This window comes from Paroedura picta, chromosome 2 (genome assembly GCF_049243985.1).
Source record: "Paroedura picta isolate Pp20150507F chromosome 2, Ppicta_v3.0, whole genome shotgun sequence".
NCBI lineage: Eukaryota > Metazoa > Chordata > Lepidosauria > Squamata > Gekkonidae > Paroedura > Paroedura picta.
In genome coordinates this window covers 74157197-74175284 of record NC_135370.1, presented here as the reverse complement: position 1 = coordinate 74175284, position 18088 = coordinate 74157197, and positions in this window count along the sequence as shown.

Sequence of the window (18088 nt, the reverse complement as noted above, 5' to 3'; positions counted from 1 at the left end):
CAACCAATACATTCCTAAGTCCAAATTCCAGTGCAATACACAGGCTTTGGATTCATTTATGGCACTACATTGTTCCCAGATCTCCCCTGGGTCCTGTCAAGCTTCCATGTGCTGGGAGTTCCCTGCTGAAATTTAGATTCTCTGGAGTATGGAGGCTAGATTGGGATCATAATGCACAGCGAGAGGGGGAAGTCCACATCATTTCCCAGATCTGAAGTCTCCCTGATCAATTTCAGGTTTGGAAAAAGGCCCAATGGGAAGGCTTCAGCAGCCGCTCTCCCTGTCTGAACCAGGATGCCATGTACCTGGGAATCTAAGTTTTAACAGAGAACTCCTAGTGCTCATCTGCTTGACAGGATGAGGGGGATGCAGGGCAGACCAGCATGATGGATCCGACCTCTAGCTTGCCACTCCACTGTGGAAATTGTGAAGGCTCCCTGCAGCCTAAAGGAGCCTTCCACCAGAAGGCTGGGGGGGGGGGGATTTTGTTTATCTAATTCATTTGTGCTCACCTTTCTCCCCAGTGGGGACCCAAAGGGGTTTGCATTTTTATCCTTATAAGCTAATTTGCAGAATCCAAAAGTGATTTAGAAGCAGGCATTGCTTCCCATTATGTATACATGTAATTTTTTTCACCTACTTTTACCTCTTGTCAAGTATACAGGTTTCTGAAACAATATTAAAACCTATCAAACCTGTTTCCTTGAGGTAATGAATGTACAACCCATGAGCAACAATCCTTCATTCCAAGCACCTTCAGCTCTTTGAAAAAGAACAATTACCTATTCTTCAGCCTAACACATGTGCTGGATTGCAATTTTAAAGTTATATTCAGACAGGTTTACTGATAAGTAATTTATACCCATACAATCCTTTAAGCAGTCAGATTTGTACAGATATTCATTCTTTTTGTTAGATTAAATTGACTCATCTTTCCAAGTTCATTTTAATTTTTCTGCAGCCTTTTAGGTTCTTGGAGCTGGACAGAGAGACCATGTGCTGAGAAGGCCACATAAAATGGGGATTTGGCAGGTTTTTGAGAGGAAGAGTTTGATTTTAAAAAGAGGAGTATTTCAGAAACCAAATTTGCATCCTTCCTTTTTGTCTTTGATTTTTATGCCTTTGCAGTTATCCAAGAGGATGGGAACAAGCTCTTGAAATGGAAATAGGAGATTCACATGGTTTATTGTAAGAGTCATGGTTTTAGGTTTCTGTGGCAGTGTGAGAACAGTGATGAAATGCAGCACGAGTTCCTGGGATTGGAGGTCTCTGGAGGGAGGCTCCTTGGGGCTTTACTCATGTTCATGTTTATTGTAGACAAATGTTCTCCCTGTTGAGGCTTCCTTGGCTCTCTCTTGCGCTTATGCCTGGCTGCATATTGCTCAGGAGGTATAAGGCTCTAATGCAGCTTGCTGTTGCCTTGCTTTGGAAGCGTAGTTTGCTTCTGGCCCCACAACCCCCTCCTCCTGCAAGTCACGCTTTGGATAGCCAGGCCCACTTACCTCAGTCAGCTGGTTGGTTCAACAGTGAAGGACTTACAGTTCCTAATTAGCCCATCTGTTACCTATGCAAACTCACCTGGCTCAGTTTCATTGAGTGCTTTCATTATTTCAACACTTCTTGGGCTCATCTGGCACTTAGTTTCCTGGAAAGAAAATGGGGCTACTTCCCCTTCGAGACAGGACTGGATTACAGATAAGGCTAAATGGACTACAGAATTGGACCCCGGGCAAATTCCCTATCCCCCCAGGACATAACTTGGAAATTTCTCAGGTCAATGTATTTTTAATGCCTTTTATTTTCTGACCCCCCAAACTGTGTCTCCAATTTCAAAAAGACATAACACCCATACATCTTTGTACAACTCTGATGGAAATAACTAGCTTAATCTTTCAGCCTGAAACAAACATAAATATTTTAAGTCTAAGTATTTTGCATTCCTTCTTCTCTACCCTTTAGAATCATAGAATCATAGAGTTGAAGGGGCCATACAGGCCATCTAGTCCAACCCCCTGCTTAATGCAGGATCAGCCCTAAGCATCCTAAAGCATCCAAGAAAAGTGTGTATCCAGCCTTTGCTTGAAGACTGCCAGTGAGGGGGAGCTCACCACCTCCTTAGGCAGCCTATTCCACTGCTGAACTACTCTGACTGTGAAATTTCCCCCCCTGATATCTAGCCTATATAGTTGTACTTGTAGTTTAAACCCATTACTGCGTGTCCTTTCCTCTGCAGCCAATGGGAACAGCATCCTGCCCTCCTCCAAATGGCAACCTTTCAAATACTTAAAGACGGCTATCATGTCCCCTCTCAACCTCCTTTTCTCCAGGCTGAACACTCCCAAGTCCCTCAACCTATCTTCGTAGGGCTTGGTCCCTTGGCCCCAGATCATCTTCGTCGCTCTCCTCTGTACCCTTTCAATTTTATCTACGTCCTTCTTGAAGTGAGGCCTCCAGAACTGCACACAATACTCTATTCACTTCCTCTCTCTGTTTTGTTAGATCTTAAGCCAGTGGTTCTCAACCTGGGGTCAGGACCCCGTTGGGGGGTTGAATGACCCTTTCACAGGAGTTGTGGCAGGGCAAGCAGCTTGGCGGAGGAGGGCATCCACACAACAGCCGTCTGTCTGGAGCAGCAGAAAACAGCGAGATAGGCATGGTGGGACAAGAGGCAGAGCTGAACTGAAACCCCCCAGAAAAAAACACAATTTATATACAATCATGAACAATGGATCTTTATGCCACTGGTCAGTTTCAGTTAAATTTCTGTGAAGGAACACTTGCATAATTTTATTTTTTGGGGTCACTACAACATGAGGAACTGTATTAAAGGGTCGCAGCATTAGGAAGGTTGAGAACCACTGTCTTAAACTGTAAAACTGTTCATATTTTGTATCTGTAGAAGAAGGTGCGTACTTTAAAAGTTTGCATTGTTCAAAAACCATAAATAGGATAACCATACGGTATAAATACACTATCAAGTCTGTCCTCCCAGCCATGGCATCCCCCCCCCCACACACACACACCTCTCTCCCACTCGTTGACAAAGTGGCAGGGGTGCAGTTACATCATTTGAGGCTCTGGATTCATAGAGCTGATGGTGCTGTATATTTTAAAATACAAAACAATATCTTGATTCTGTGGTGGGAGGGATAGGGGTGAGCTGTGAGCTGGGGCCCTGGATGTCTGTCCCAAAATCTTGTCCCAACAGCACCACAGAGAAGCCATCAGCAGATATTTAAGTAAAATAAAGAGTGACTTGACTACTGAAGGGCAGAGAGCAACAGAAACCCATGTGCTGCCCAGCTTTTAAAACTAAAGGCAAAGCCTCCAGGTTTAGACCTGGCAGTCTTTTAAGCTCCTTTAAGATCTGCTGTTCAGAAAATGCTTCCTGTAAAGCCTCACTTGATAGGAAAGCACAAAAAAACTGTATTCTCAGCCTTGGGATTCTTATAGCTTCTCACAGGGAGCAAATTGTCTATCTCCTTGTGGTTGCCAGTTTCAACGTGGACAACTCTCTTATTTCTAACTGCTGTATATACCCAATACAGGAGCTTGGTGGGGGAGGGCATCCACACAACAGCCTCGTGAGGTAGTACACCTTCCTCCTCCCATCCTTTCCTTGTGCCCCCTCCCCAAAACTAGAGGGGAAATGTGTACACTTGAATACAGTCCAGGCTTCAAGCTCCATTATATTTATATGGTTTATTTACAAGATTTCTGGGGGAAAGCATTTATTTCACAATTCATAACATTGTACATAGGAGGAAAGTAATGGATGTCACACATTTGTACAGGGTCACTAGAAATGATTTTTGTGGCCCACATACAGGACTTTGGGGGAAAATGACAATGGAATTGGACAACCTTAGTTTTTTTTAAATGAATTTAGTGAGATGCAAGTTCATGGCAACTCCTGTAAGCTAAAAATGTGTGAGCATTTCAGCTTTATTGTGAAAGAGGGACCCCCTCCAGGCCGAGGGCTGATTCATACATTGTAAAGTCCACAAGGCTGCCACAAAGACAAAGGCCTAGGAGTCCATGCTGGGCACTCAGGCACATGGAGCCCCAATTTGAACTGTGGGGAGAAGGGGCATTGCATTTCCCTCTGCATTGTTTTCCCATTCAAAAATTTCCCTAGAGAACTGCTACTTGACCTACAAATACTGATATCTACACTGTTTGTTGTGAGGATAAATTGGAGGGACACTTAGAGGAATCCTTAGAGGAATTGGGGGGGGGGGATAACAAAATACCAAATACATAATACCCACCTTATAACCCATGCATTAGAAGTCTTTGGCTATTGAACATGTTGTCCAGGATGCGGGGAAAGAGCTCTCATATTGTGACAGAATTGGAAGTTGTGTTCCCAAACATAGGATCCTACCTGGCAGGTCAAAATTTTCTCTTCAGCAGAAATCAGGAGTAGATTTCTTTGACAAGTTTCACCATGTCTTTCGAGGATCCTGGGGAGGAACAGAACAGCTTAATGTAGTCATGTAGTAATCTCAAACTATCCAGCCCCTGTCCAGTGTGCTTTCCAACAACATCTGCAGGGCCCCTGCTTCCTCCCTCCCAGAAATCTACCAATGCGTTCTGCTCCTGGACCAGTTTGCACTGTTACCATTGTTACAATTATCAGTGTTAATAGTATTAATGTTATGATTATCTATTTGTTATGGACTGTTTCTTGGATCGTTTTTATGTTTTATGTAAACTGCCCTGATTCTCCAGGAAGGGCGGTATATAAATATAATAAATAAATACATACATAAGTGACTTGTGTTTCTTCCAGGAATGACCAGCTAGAAGGCTTTATGTCACCTATCCCATAGAATCATAGAATCACAGAATCATAGAATTGGCAGAATCATAGAATTGGAAGGGGCCATACAGGCCATCTAGTCCAACCCCCTGCTCAACGCAGGATCAGCCGTAAGCATCCTAAAGCATCCAAGAAAAGTGTGTATCCAACCTTTGCTTGAACACTGCCAGTGAGGGGGAGTTCACCACCTCCTTAGGCAGCCTATTCCACTGCTGAACTACTCTGACTGTGAATTTTTTCCCCCTCATATCTAGCCTATATTGTTGTACTTGAAGTTTAAACCCATTACTGCGTGTCCTCTCCTCTGCAGCCAACAGAAACAGCATCCTGCCCTCGTCCAAGTGACAACCTTTCAAATACTTAAAGAGGGCTATCATGTCCCCTCTCAACCTCCTTTTCTCCAGGCTGAACATTCCCAAGTCCCTCAACCTATCTTCATAGGGCTTGGTCCCTTGGCCCCAGATCATCTTCGTCGCTCTCCTCTGTACCCTTTCAATTTTATCTATGTCCTTCTTGAAGTGAGGCCTCCAGAACTGCACACAGTACTCCAGGTGTGGTCTGACCAGTGCCGTATACAATGGGACTATGACATCTTGTGATTTTGATGTGATGCCCCTGTTCATACAGCCCAAAATGACATTCGCCTTTTTTACCGCTGCATCACACTGCCTGCTCATGTTTAGTTTACAATCCACAAGTACTCCAAGGTCTCGTTCACACACAGTGTTACCTAGAAGTGTATCCCCCATCCAGTAGGCATGCTTTTCATTTTTCTGACCCAGATGCAGAACTTTACACTTATCTTTATTAAATTGCATCCTGTTCTCATTTGCCCATTTTTCCATTGTGTTCAGATCTCGTTGAACTCTGTCTCTATCTTCCGGAGTATTTGCCTGTCCTCCCAATTTGGTGTCATCTGCAAACTTGATGAGTAGTCCCTCCACCCCCTCATCTAGATCATTAATAAATACGTTAAAAAATACCGGGCTGAGCCCCGAGCCCCGAGGTACCCCGCTACTCACCTCTCTCCAGTCTGATGACTAACCAATTCCCTATCCACCTGACTATCTGAAAATCCAGATTGCAGTCCTTCAACGTATCCATCAGAACATCATGGGGAACCTTGTCAAAAGCTTTACAAAAATCCAAGTAAATGATATCAACCGAATTTCCACGATCCAGCAAATCTGTTACTTGGTCAAAAAAGGAAACCAAGTTGGTCTGGCAGGACCTGTTGGAGACAAATCCATGCTGACTTCCTTGGATCACCAAATTGTCCTCCAGATGTTTGCAGATCGCTCCCTTTAATATCTGTTCCATTATCTTCCCCACAACAGAGGTCAGACTCACTGGTCTGTAGTTTCCCGGGTCATCCTTCCTCCCTTTTTTGAAGATCGGAATAACATTTGCTCTCTTCCAGTCCTCCGGGACATCTCCAGTCCTTAAAGAGGTCCCGAAGATGATGGACAAGGGTTGTGCAAGTTCTCTGGAAAGTTCTCTTGGCTACTGCCATCTCTAGATGTGCCTAAACTCTTTGACCTGTGGGAAAAAACAGATGTAAAATAGGCACTAAGCCTTTCTGCTTTCTCTGCATCTTCCATTAGAGTTTGTCCATCCGCACCCAACAGTGGGCCTATTGCCTCCTTTACTTTACGTTTGCTCCTCACATAACTGAAAAATCTTTTCTTGTTACAATGGGCTTCCCTGGCCAATCTTAGCTCACTCTCAGCTTTGGCCACCCATCCAGCTAAGAGATCAAGGAACCAATATTCACTGTCCTATTCCATCAACCAGGCTGCCAGAAGCAGACCACTGTGCCATTCATGCTGCCTCAATATAAATATGTGTCATGATCAGCTCCTATATTCAGTTGCTCTCAACTTGACCATCAGTGCAGGCCTAAGCAGAATATTACCGTTCTAAGTCCATGGATTTTGTCTCCTGTCAGTCAACTAAGAGTTACTTTCTTTGTCCTGATGGGCTGGGATTCTGCCTGGTACAAAATATGTATACATTTGGCTGCCTCTGATGCCTCTCTCCCTGGAAGGATGGACCGGGGAGGGGGCTGAATTTTTCTGGATGTTCTTTTTGTCAGTATGGTGGCTTCTATAAACATGTATAGGCTTCATGGGGAGGGAATCACCCTTATGCCACATAACCATCATTTAGGGAAGGCTAAACATTCTTTTGGCCAGCACAGAACAATGTAGAGGCAGTAGTAATCTTGGGGTCTCACATATTCCCTCAGATGCCTGTGAAGGAGGCTGTTCCCAATCAAGTGACAACACGGAGACCTAAATCCATGGAATTTCCCCCCTCGTGGATGCACAGTCATACACACTCCTCTAGAGCATGGAGGAGGTATATAGGAAGGGTGCTAGAGGCTGTGTTATGCACAGAAACCTGCCACATTATCCATGGGTGTGTGCTGAAAGCTTCCAGGCAGGTTCCCCAAATGATTTCCTGCTGGACAGAATCGGAAGCAGAGAGAGGAGGCAACTGGATCACGAAGACTCACGTGATTGCTCTTGCCCACTTGGCTATGGCACTCAAACTAGGAGAAGCAGCTTCCATGCCACTGCTGGTGCATGTGATGGAGGCCCTAGTCTTACGAGAGCAAGGAAGTGTGTGAGGTGTGACATCAAGCAGGGAGCTCCCTCCTCTTATTCTCCCTCTCTTCTCCCCCGCCTCTGGCTGCCACTCCATTAACTCCGCTGGGATCAGTCGATAGCAGCAGTAATTGTTCCCTGCTAAAACGCATTCCTGCTGTTTAGAAAGGCTAATCCAGAAGCTGCAAAGGTCAAGTGCTGACATTTCCCAGCACGGTTCCTGATGCAGAGACAGAGCCACTGAGGGAGGGGAGGGGAGCCCCAGAGGATTCAGCCCAAGGGATAGGTGTTGTATTCATGCAAGGAGTGCTTACCTTCCCCTGCTTGTGAGAAGGTGACACTCCCACAGACTCAGCCAAGAGTACTCTGTGGTCAGTAGGACTCAGCCTAGGGCTCAGACCTGCCCCAAGTCCCTTCCCACCACCTGCTCTGCTGATGAACAAACAGTACAGGAAATGTATTTCTTTAGGATATCTTTAGCCTTACTTTTTTCCATCAAAGGACTCCAAGTAGTGCACAATAATATTTAAAGTCATTAAAAATATAAAACCACTCCAACAAAGCAACTGGAACCGCAAACAACCATCATCATAAATCATTCCCAACTGTAGTGAAAACTCTCTGAGATTTCATCATCTGCCTGTAAAAACCCTTCTAGACCATTCTGCCCTAAAGAGTTTCCAGAAAATTAAGAGAGTGGATACATTTCTGACATATTCAGGAAGGCTATTCCACAACATGGGATCCTGTAGACAAAATGTCCAAGATCAGACTATAGCCATTTGAACAAATCTATAGGAGTCATGACAAAATAAACACTGATTGGGGTGCGGGTGGGGTGGAGAACAGAATTCAAGCTAGGAAGGGTAATCCTTTAAAGACGTGACTTTCAGGCCATAAAGAGCTTTTAAAAACAACAGCCAACATCATGAATTGAACTCAGATGCCAATAAGAAGCCCACGTAGCACACTCAAAACCATGCACTCCAGATCATAAATACACCATCCCCGAAAGCACCTATTGTTGTTCTCAAGATAACTTCAAGGGTAGTCTCCCACAGAGCACATTACAGAAGCCCAGTCTCTAGGTCATTATAGCATGGAATGGTCTAGACAGAATAGTCAGAAAGGAACTAATTTTTCTGCCAAACAAAGCTGGGAAGAAAAAACACTTTCCCTCAACATACCTATTTGCTTTTCTAACCAGAGGGCAGGTTTCAATATCACCCCTAAATTCTAAACCAAATCTAACAGGGGTTACCTTACCTTATCCAAGATGGGCAACACAACAATATCCAATTCATCAGCCTCCTCAATTGGCATTGTTTCCACCTTGTCTGGATTCCATCCAGGGGACCAGCCTGAGTCATTGTGACCCCAGTTGCCTACAGTTTATTGATCTACTGGTGAATACTTAATTCTTGAGCAATTTGGCTGGACATGACAAATAGTTTAGGCCTATTCTAATATGTTTTCAGGCCTGGTTATGGGACTAATTAGCCTTGGTTGCCTTGGTGACTAACTTGTTTTGGAAGATGGACAAAGACAGTACAACTCAGTTGATTCTCCTGGACCTTTCACCATCAGACATGATATCCTTTTAGAGAACCTATCTGGACTGGCATTGGGAAGTATTATTCTGTAGTGGTTCTGGTCTATCCAGAGGTTTCAGAAGGTGGTGCTGGAGGACTGCTGTTCAGCCCCTTGGCCTATAGGTCCCACAAAGTTCTGTCTTGTCCCCTATGATCCCATGAAACTGTTGGGCAAGGTCATCTGAAGATCTGGGCTGAGTTGTCACCAATATGAAGATGATATCTCAATCTGTCACTTCCAGCTGATCCAGGGAGGCTGTAAAAACCCTGATCTGGTGCCTAATGGCAGTTTTGGAATGGATGTGGGCTAATAAACTGAAGCTTAATCCCAACAGGATGGAATAGCTATTGGTGTGCAGAAAGTCTGACCTCCTGGAATTTATGGTGTCACCCATTCTGAAGGGAGTTGCATTTCTCTAAAAAGAACAGGTCCATAAGTGGAGGGTTCTCTTGGATCCTGGATAAGCCGGTGGCAGCAGTGGTTAAACTTTGACGAACCACTGTGATACATATCCTGGTTATATCTAGATTAGATTACTGCAATGCACTCTACACAGGACTTCCCTTTAAAAGTATTTGGAAACTTCAGAACTCTGTGGTCAGTGTTGACTGAAGTGGATTGTAGGGACTACCGCGCTCCAGTCTTGGCTCCCTTGCACTAGCTTCCCAATTTGCAGCACTGGTCTTGAACTTTAAAACCCTCTATGGTTTGGGACCAACATATCAAAAGGACCAACTACCCGACCACTATGATCATCTTTGGAGGCCCTACTGTGGGTGCCCCGAGAGTCTGAGAACAGATGGATGGCAGCCTGTGAGAGGGCCTTCTCAGTCATGGCATCAAATTCTCTCCCTGGGAGAGGCATGACTGGATCCAGAGAGACAGGCTATCAATATAAATATATTCATCTTTCCCCTTGTGGTTGCCATCTTCAGCCAGTGCGTGAAGACTTTTTTGTTTGATTTGGTATTCTCTTGATGATGTCTCCTTCCTAACCAAAGTTTTGTGGTTTGTAAGCATTTTAACTGTTTTATACATATTTAACTGTACTTTCAACTCTTTTAAAAACTGTTTTAATGAGGTGTGTTATTGCATTGGTTTTATAATATATTTTATCTTACATGTTTTTTAAATCAGAGTCCAGTAGCACCTTTAAGACCAACACAGATTTATTCAAGGTATGAGCTTTCGAGTGCAAGCACTCTTCCTCAGACTATGCACTTCCATCATGACAATGGGAATATAAAGTTAATTCTGTTAAATTAGTAAACTGTGTTACACATCCAAATACAGCCATATGATATTTTTTTGCCAAAACAGTTTTTTTTTGGGGGGGGCAGGAATTTTGTTAATAACAACAATAAAAAGTTCTGGCACACTCCTGCAGAATTTCTCCCCCAAGGCAGCTTGCCAGTAACAAACACTATGAATGTTAAATAACGCATTTTTAAAAGCCCTTTTCATCAAGCTTCTATGGGCAGGGCTACTGAATTTATTATGTTTTATATTGCTTTTGATCACTTTGATTTTAACTGAACTGTGTAATCTTTACACTGCCTTTGTGTCTTGCAAAAAGCAGGAAGGAAAAATCAGTGAAAAATATATTTTTTAATTTAATTGAAACCACCATATTGTTCCTTAATTCATGTTCCGGCATTTTTGAGGAGCTGCAGTCAGGGCTGAATTAAGTCATAAACAAAGTGCACTACTACACAGTACTCTCCTCACCTCCCAGGCCCTCGGGTCTGCCTGAGACCAGTACCCTCCTGGGCTTCCACTTGCAGGCGTGTGCTGGGAAAGGCCACGGTACCGGGGAGAAAAGGAAACTGGTCTAGGCGGCAAGGGCTGGCCCCTGGCGACGGCGCGCGGGTGCGGTTGATAAATATGCTCTTTATCTTTGAAACGATGACACTGTATCTGCCGAAAGCGCATACCCTGAAGGAAACTTTGACGGTCTGAAAGGTGCTGCTGGACTCTAAATTTGTTCTGCTTCAGACCAACACGGCTCCCCGCTTGAATCTACCTTTGAAACGGTTCGCGCGTGATCCAGTCCCTGCCTGCAAAGGCCCTCAACCATGCGGTGGCGGCGGCAGCCTACGAAGGAGGGCACGGGGTGGGGAGCGCCTCCTTCCCAGGGTGGAGTCATCATCTCTCCCCAACCCGATCCCTTCGGCAGCCTGCCCCGGCAGCAGCTCCCGTCTCCTCTCGGGCGGCCGAATGAGAGCCCTTCGCCTCGCGACTGCGGCTGAGCGCCTAGAGGGGGCTGGCACGCAGCCGGGTGCCGCCGAGACCTCGCGGGAGGCCGCGCGAAGCCCTTCGTTAAGTGCTCGGGCAACGCGCCCGGCAAGGCGCGACCCCGGCCCCTGCGGGTGGGGGGGGGGGCTTCTCTCCTCTCCGCCTCTGGCCCAAGCGCCCCTTTTCTTCCACACACGAGGCGGCTTCTCGCACGTGGAGGAACACGGGTTTGCAGGCGCCCCGCGTCGTGCTTGAACGGACCTGCCGTTTGGGGTGTGTTGGACGGCGTGCCGGAGATACACGACGAGGCTGGATTTAGTTGCTGACTGCCACTCCTCCATGGATCTATGCAATTCCCCCCTTGAAACTGTGCTTATTCCTGCAGCCATCCCTACATGCTCTGGCAATGAACTGCACTTTTTCAGTCACCCTCTCTACATATTTTAATCACTCCTTCTCCTTTCCTTCTCACAACAACCTGGTAAGGTAGGTTCGGCTGAGAGTGTGCCATGGGCGCGGCAATCTTCTGTAGCGAAGTGGGGACTCAAAGATGCGCGTGACAATTGAACCAGTGCAGATGCTTCGCTGCCATTGCCGAGGGCGGGGGTGTCCCCGTCCGGAGCTAACCTGGGCCGGAATATTCCGATTCCTTTCATTTCTGGCCCTGGAACTCCCGCCATCCTCTCCTGAAGCTGGGGAATAATTCTGCGGTCCCTCGTCTTTTCTGAGGCGTTGTGTCTCCACGGTTGGCCAGGCAGGTCCTTTTGTTGGCAGAGAAGCGTGGGAACAGCCAACCAAGCGATTTGTTTTGAGATGACATTTGGTTTGGATCCGGGGGGGGGGGCACAGTGATGGTGGCTCTCAGCGACTCGGAGCGCGCATCTCCTATGGGTTGCAGCCGCTGCTTAATGGAAGAAGCCCTTGTCAACCTCAAGCTTCTCCCTCAGTCCTGGGGACTCCGTCTCTTCCGGTCGTTCCTCAATGGGGCTCTTTGACCCGGCCCCCAAATTGGCGGCTGCAGCGCACTCAATCAAGTGGCGAGCGCGCAGTTTGCCCTGGCAGAGCCCGACGCCCCCTGCCTGCTGCCATGGCGACGGGCTTCTGCCAGCGCCGAGGTCAGTGCAGGACCATCGATCAGGGAAGGGGGGCGGAGATCATCCCCCGCAAACAAGGTCGGACACTTTCCGACTCATGTTTCCGGCGGCGGCAGGAGCAAACTGCAATGCCCCGGTTCCGTTGGGAGCCAAGGAAAGAAGCCCGACAGTCCCACTCAAGAGAGCGAGCGAGCAGGCGAGCTGTGGGAAGGGGGCAGGAGCCCTTGTAGAGCTCGCAGGCGAGAGGCCTACAGAGCAATCAATAGGCTTCAACTGGAATAACCTCCGCGTAGACTTCCACGGCGACTCAGCGCCAGCAGTCTCCGGGCAGGGATTCCCGGCAGCTCCCCGCCAGGCTCCCAAGGGTTAAAGTCATTTGCATTCCACGCGAGGCGCTCGCCGGGAATTGCACTTTTATCGGCCTGCGGTGGCGGCAGCGCTGAATTGGGCCTGGGAACTCTATTTGTGCACGAGCGCGAGCGCCCCAATTATTCCCGGGGAGATAAACGCAGTGGCTGGTGCCTCATTAACATTCCCCAGCCCCGGCCGCCTTAGACGGAGCTCGCTGGTGCGGCGTATTGATAAAAAAGAAAGCAGCTGGGAGACGCAGCGTCTGCTGCACTCAACGCTGGGCAAACGCGCGCCCAAAGACACGTAGCCACGCACAGTAAGGCATACATTGATCCTGAGTGCTCGTCTGCCATAGCTCTGGCCCTCTCCCACATGCACCTGCCATTCCAAGGAGTCTCCCAAAGGAGTGCACCTTGAGCTAGGTGAGTCTGATCAGGGCTCCAGTCATCAAGTAGCCATTTACCAATTGCAGTCTGACTTCCCTCTTTTCCCACAGCTTCTCTTGCTGTCCCCTGCCTGAAGCAAACTCTCCTGACAGGCTGCAGAGGCCTGTCCCTTTGGAGGAATGGGGCAAAGGTTCTGCCTTGAAACTGCACGTTGGTTGCCTTTGGAAGGACTGGCCTTAGTGTTAGCATAGCAAAGTTATTTCATTGATATGCAGACGCTGTTTAGGTTAGAAAGGAAAGTTTTATTTACGGAAGGACATTCCGGATAGGAAAGGTGAGGCGGAGGATAGAGCTCCTACATCTAGCTGGCTCAAGAGAAGAAGGCAGACTGGAAGCATCCGGGAAGAAAGAGGAAATTGCCCTAAGAGTAGCAATCTAGGGACAGACAAAAGGCACACTTAAAAGATAGAAAGGTCCTGAACTCTCTGATCTATCTAACAGCCTTCTTGCTGCCCCCATCAGGGTCTTCCTCTTCCTGGTTAACTTTGTACACCAGACATTGCATACTCCAACACCCCTTCTCAAAGTCTAGTGTACAAAGTCCACAAGGTTCATCTTCTTGCGTAGACTTTGAAACTTCTCTCTGGCGAGTGGCTTGGTGAGCACATCTGCAATCATTTCATTCGTAGGACAGTAGTCCAGCTCAACAAGCCCCTCTTCTTTCATGTTTCTCACGAGGTGATGCTTCACATCAATGTGCTTTGTTCTGGAGTTGATTTTCTCTGATAGTGCAAGCTTGATGCAGCTTTGGTTGTCTTCATAGAGTTGCACTGGCTTGGGTTCTTCTACCCCAAAGTCTTGCATCAGTTGCAGTATCCACTTCAGTTGTTTGCACGCTTCCGCTGCAGATACATATTCAGCTTCTGTTGTGGAGACAGCTACACTTTCTTGCTTCCTGCTGCTCCAGCTGATTACACCGCCGCCATAGTAGAACAGGTGTCCACTTGTAGACTTTCTGTCAGTAGTGTCTCCTGCCCAATCGGCATCCATGTATCCCACCAGTCTGGGATTGTCACATGTTGGTAGCTTTAGTTTCAGGTGTGCAGTTCCAGTCAGGTACTTTGTAAGTTCTTTGACTGCATTCCAGTCTCTTTTGGTTGGTGATTCCACCTTCCTGCACAGTAAGCCAACAGCTGCTGCGATATCTGGACGTGTCAATGTGCTGATGTACAGGAGCTTCCCAATTGCTTCCCTGTACTGCTTGTTGTCGAGGAAAGGCTCACTGATTCCTCTTTGTTCCAAGAAGTTTGTCTTCATTGGAGTTGGTGCTGGCTTAAGTTCCTTCATATTCATAAAGTTGAGAAATTCTTGAATTTTCTGCTTTTGGTTGAGAAGATAGCTCCCATCTTCTCTGCATTCTATTTGTATTCCAAGATAGTACTGGATGTCTCCAAGTTGCTTTACTTCCACTTCTCGATTTAAGTTCTGGACTATTTCATCACAGTCTTTCTTGGCCTCATAACATAAAAGCAGATCATCTACATAAATCAGAATATAAGTCCATCTGTTGTCCTTATATCTCGAGTAGAGACAGCGTTCTGCTTTGCCTTGCATAAACCCTTCCTTGGTTAGGAGCTGATGCAGTTTCTCATTCCAGCATCTTGCAGCCTGTTTCAGTCCATAGATACTCTTTTTCAGCTTGCACACAAGATTCTTGTCTGTGTGTCTTTCAAATCCTGGTGGCTGTTCCATGTACACTTCTTCCTTTATTTCTCCATGAAGAAATGCAGTCTTTACATCCAGATGCTCCACATGCATCTTTCTTGCTGCAGCTATGCTCAAGAGCATTCTTATTGAAGTGTGTCCCACCACAGGTGCAAAGGTTTCATCATAATCTTCTCCATATTTCTGGGAGTATCCTTTGGCAACCAATCTGGCTTTATGCCTTTGTACTTCCCCTTCTGCTCCGAGTTTGGTTTTGAAGATCCACTTGCATCCAACTGTCCTCTTCCCTGGAGGCAGTTCTGTGAGTGTCCATGTTTGATTCTTGTTCAGAGATTCAATTTCCTCTTCTGCAGCTTTTCTCCATTTAGCTGCTTCCTTGGCAGGCATCCTTTCAATGTCTTTCCACGTGGAAGGCTCAGGTGCTGCTTCTCCCTTTACCAGATAAGTGAATCTTTCTGGTGGTACTCCTTTGTTTGTTCTAGAAGATTGTCTGATAGTTGGCTCTGCAACCCCTTCTGGTTCCTGAGGTTCTGCAGTTGAGTCCTGTTCTCCGTTGTCCTCTATGCTGAGAAACGTTGTTTCTAGTTGCGGGGAAGTTTTCTTCGCATTGCCCATAGGACTGAGGAACACTGTTTCTAGTTGCGAGGATTCACCCCCTTCTGCTGGTGTAGGCTCACTGATGTCCACAGCTTTCACGCCTCTAGGATTCTCATCAATGTACACCGCATTGCAGATCTTCACTCTCTCTGTCTGGGGGTTAAGGATCCTGTAACCTTTACATCCCACTGCATAGCCAACAAAAATGCCTTCTTCAGCACGAAGATCCAGCTTGGCTCGCTTCTCTTTGGGAATGTAGGCATAAGCTTTAGATCCAAACACCCTTAAATGATTCACACTGGGCTTGTGCCCATACCAAAGTTCATAGGGTGTTGCAGTAGCACCTTTGGTAGGTAGTCTATTTTGCAGGTAGGTAGCAGTGTTAATTGCCTCTCCCCAGTACTTCTCAGGTAAGCCTGCTTCTAGGAGCATGCATCTACACATCTCTGTGAGAGAGCGGTTCTTTCTTTCTGCCACACCATTTTGCTCTGGGGTATATGGGACAGTGAAATTATGTTCTATGCCATTTTCTGCCAGATAATTTTTCATTTCATGTCCAATATATTCTCCCCCATTATCAGAAAATAATACTAGTGGCTGATCTGTATTGAACCTGTTCCTGGCCATTGCAAGGTATTCTTTAAATTTTTCCAATACCTGGCCCTTTTCTTTGAGCAGGTAAGTTACAGTATATCTTGAAAAATCATCAATAAAAGTCAGTATATATCGGTTTCCACTGGGGGTCGCTGTCCTCATTGGACCACATATATCACTGTGAATAAGTTCTAGGGGCCTCTTTGCTCTTTGCAAATCACTTTTCCCTTTGAAGCTGGGTCTGGTTGCTTTGGATTTAAGGCAGCATATGCATCGCTCTGGTTCAATGGGGCACCCCTTCATCTGCAAGCCCTTTGTTAGATCCTGGCTTGCTAATTGTTTTATTGCTTGATTATCTCGGTGGCCATATCTGCGATGCCACAGATTCATACAGTCTCTATGTTTGCATTGCTTCACAAGATTAATTTCTGGTTGCTTACAGGTATCCAGCACATACAAAGCACCTTCTCTGCTTCCCGTGGCCACAATCTCATTTGCATCCTTAATTAGGCATTTACCTTTGTCAAAACATACATCTAGTCCTTTATCAGTCATCACCCCCACTGAGAGGAGGTTATTTGCAAGTGTAGGGACATACATGCAATTCTGAATCAGGATTCTTTGGGTCCTCCCAGTAGGTAATCTGCACGATAATTGAACTGTCCCAACTCCTAAGCAGAGCATTGTTGACCCATTGGCTACAATTAATTCCAATTTCTGACTTTCATCCAATTCTATAAAATTTCTTCGGTTATTCGACATATGATTTATGGCTCCAGAGTCAATAAACCAAATATTATTTGCATTATTTTGATAAACATTCTGGGAGACCGAAAGACATTTAAAATCTGTTAACTCTTTGTCTTGTTTCCTGTTTAAGACACTGTCTCTGCTTTGCTTTCCGTTTAGATTGCCTGTTGGGCTCTCTGTGTCTGTGGCAGACCATTTGGTCTTTACAGCCTCTTCCCTTTGTTTTGCCAGTTTGCATTCCCACTGACTGGGGCTGCTCTCTTTGCATTTGAAACCCACTGTCTCCTTTGCATTCACAGAGAGACCTTTTAGGGATTCAACAGGCAGCTTCAAGGAAACTCTGGAATAAATCTTTTGAATCTTATCCCATACTTCTTTGGCTGTTTTCAAATTTAAAACATGTAACAAGTTTTTGTGAGAAAGGGACCCCCGCAACATACCGCATGCCTTTTCATTTTTGTTGTCCCAGGAGATCCTCTCCACAATTTGGGTTTCTGGCGGTCGGGGTTTCTCAATTACCTCATAAATCTCCTCTGCCTTCATTAAGGCCTTTATTCTTGCCTTCCAAAGTAGATAGTTGCTGTCGGTCAGTTTGTAGATTTGCTGGGTGTGATCCTTGCCGCACGTGGCCATCTTGGATCCCCTTTGTTCTCCTCTCGCCTCAGGCTCCGACTGAGCCCCCGCAGGCAATCCTCCTTTGTCTAACTAATTAGCGTCTGCCCTGGGCCCATAACCCTTTTGTTAGCATAGCAAAGTTATTTCATTGATATGCAGACGCTGTTTAGGTTAGAAAGGAAAGTTTTATTTACGGAAGGACATTCCGGATAGGAAAGGTGAGGCGGAGGATAGAGCTCCTACATCTAGCTGGCTCAAGAGAAGAAGGCAGACTGGAAGCATCCGGGAAGAAAGAGGAAATTGCCCTAAGAGTAGCAATCTAGGGACAGACAAAAGGCACACTTAAAAGATAGAAAGGTCCTGAACTCTCTGATCTATCTAACAGCCTTCTTGCTGCCCCCATCAGGGTCTTCCTCTTCCTGGTTAACTTTGTACACCAGACATTGCATACTCCAACACTTAGTAGTTATGACAGTGCTAGGAAGGAAGACCAGCCCAATGTGCTACACAGAGGCCAACCTGGATCTGCATGGGGCCGAGGGCTGACGAAGAGGAGTTCTGGGAGCTGCCAGTGCCAGCCATAGTGCCACTTTCAGCCAGGGGTAGGAAACAGGGAACACTGAAGGGCATGTCTCCTTCTCCTGATAACAGCTCCAGTGCCCAGGCATGTGGTGCTTGCAGGGCCTGTGCTGCACTGAGGCGGGGGCCCCGTTG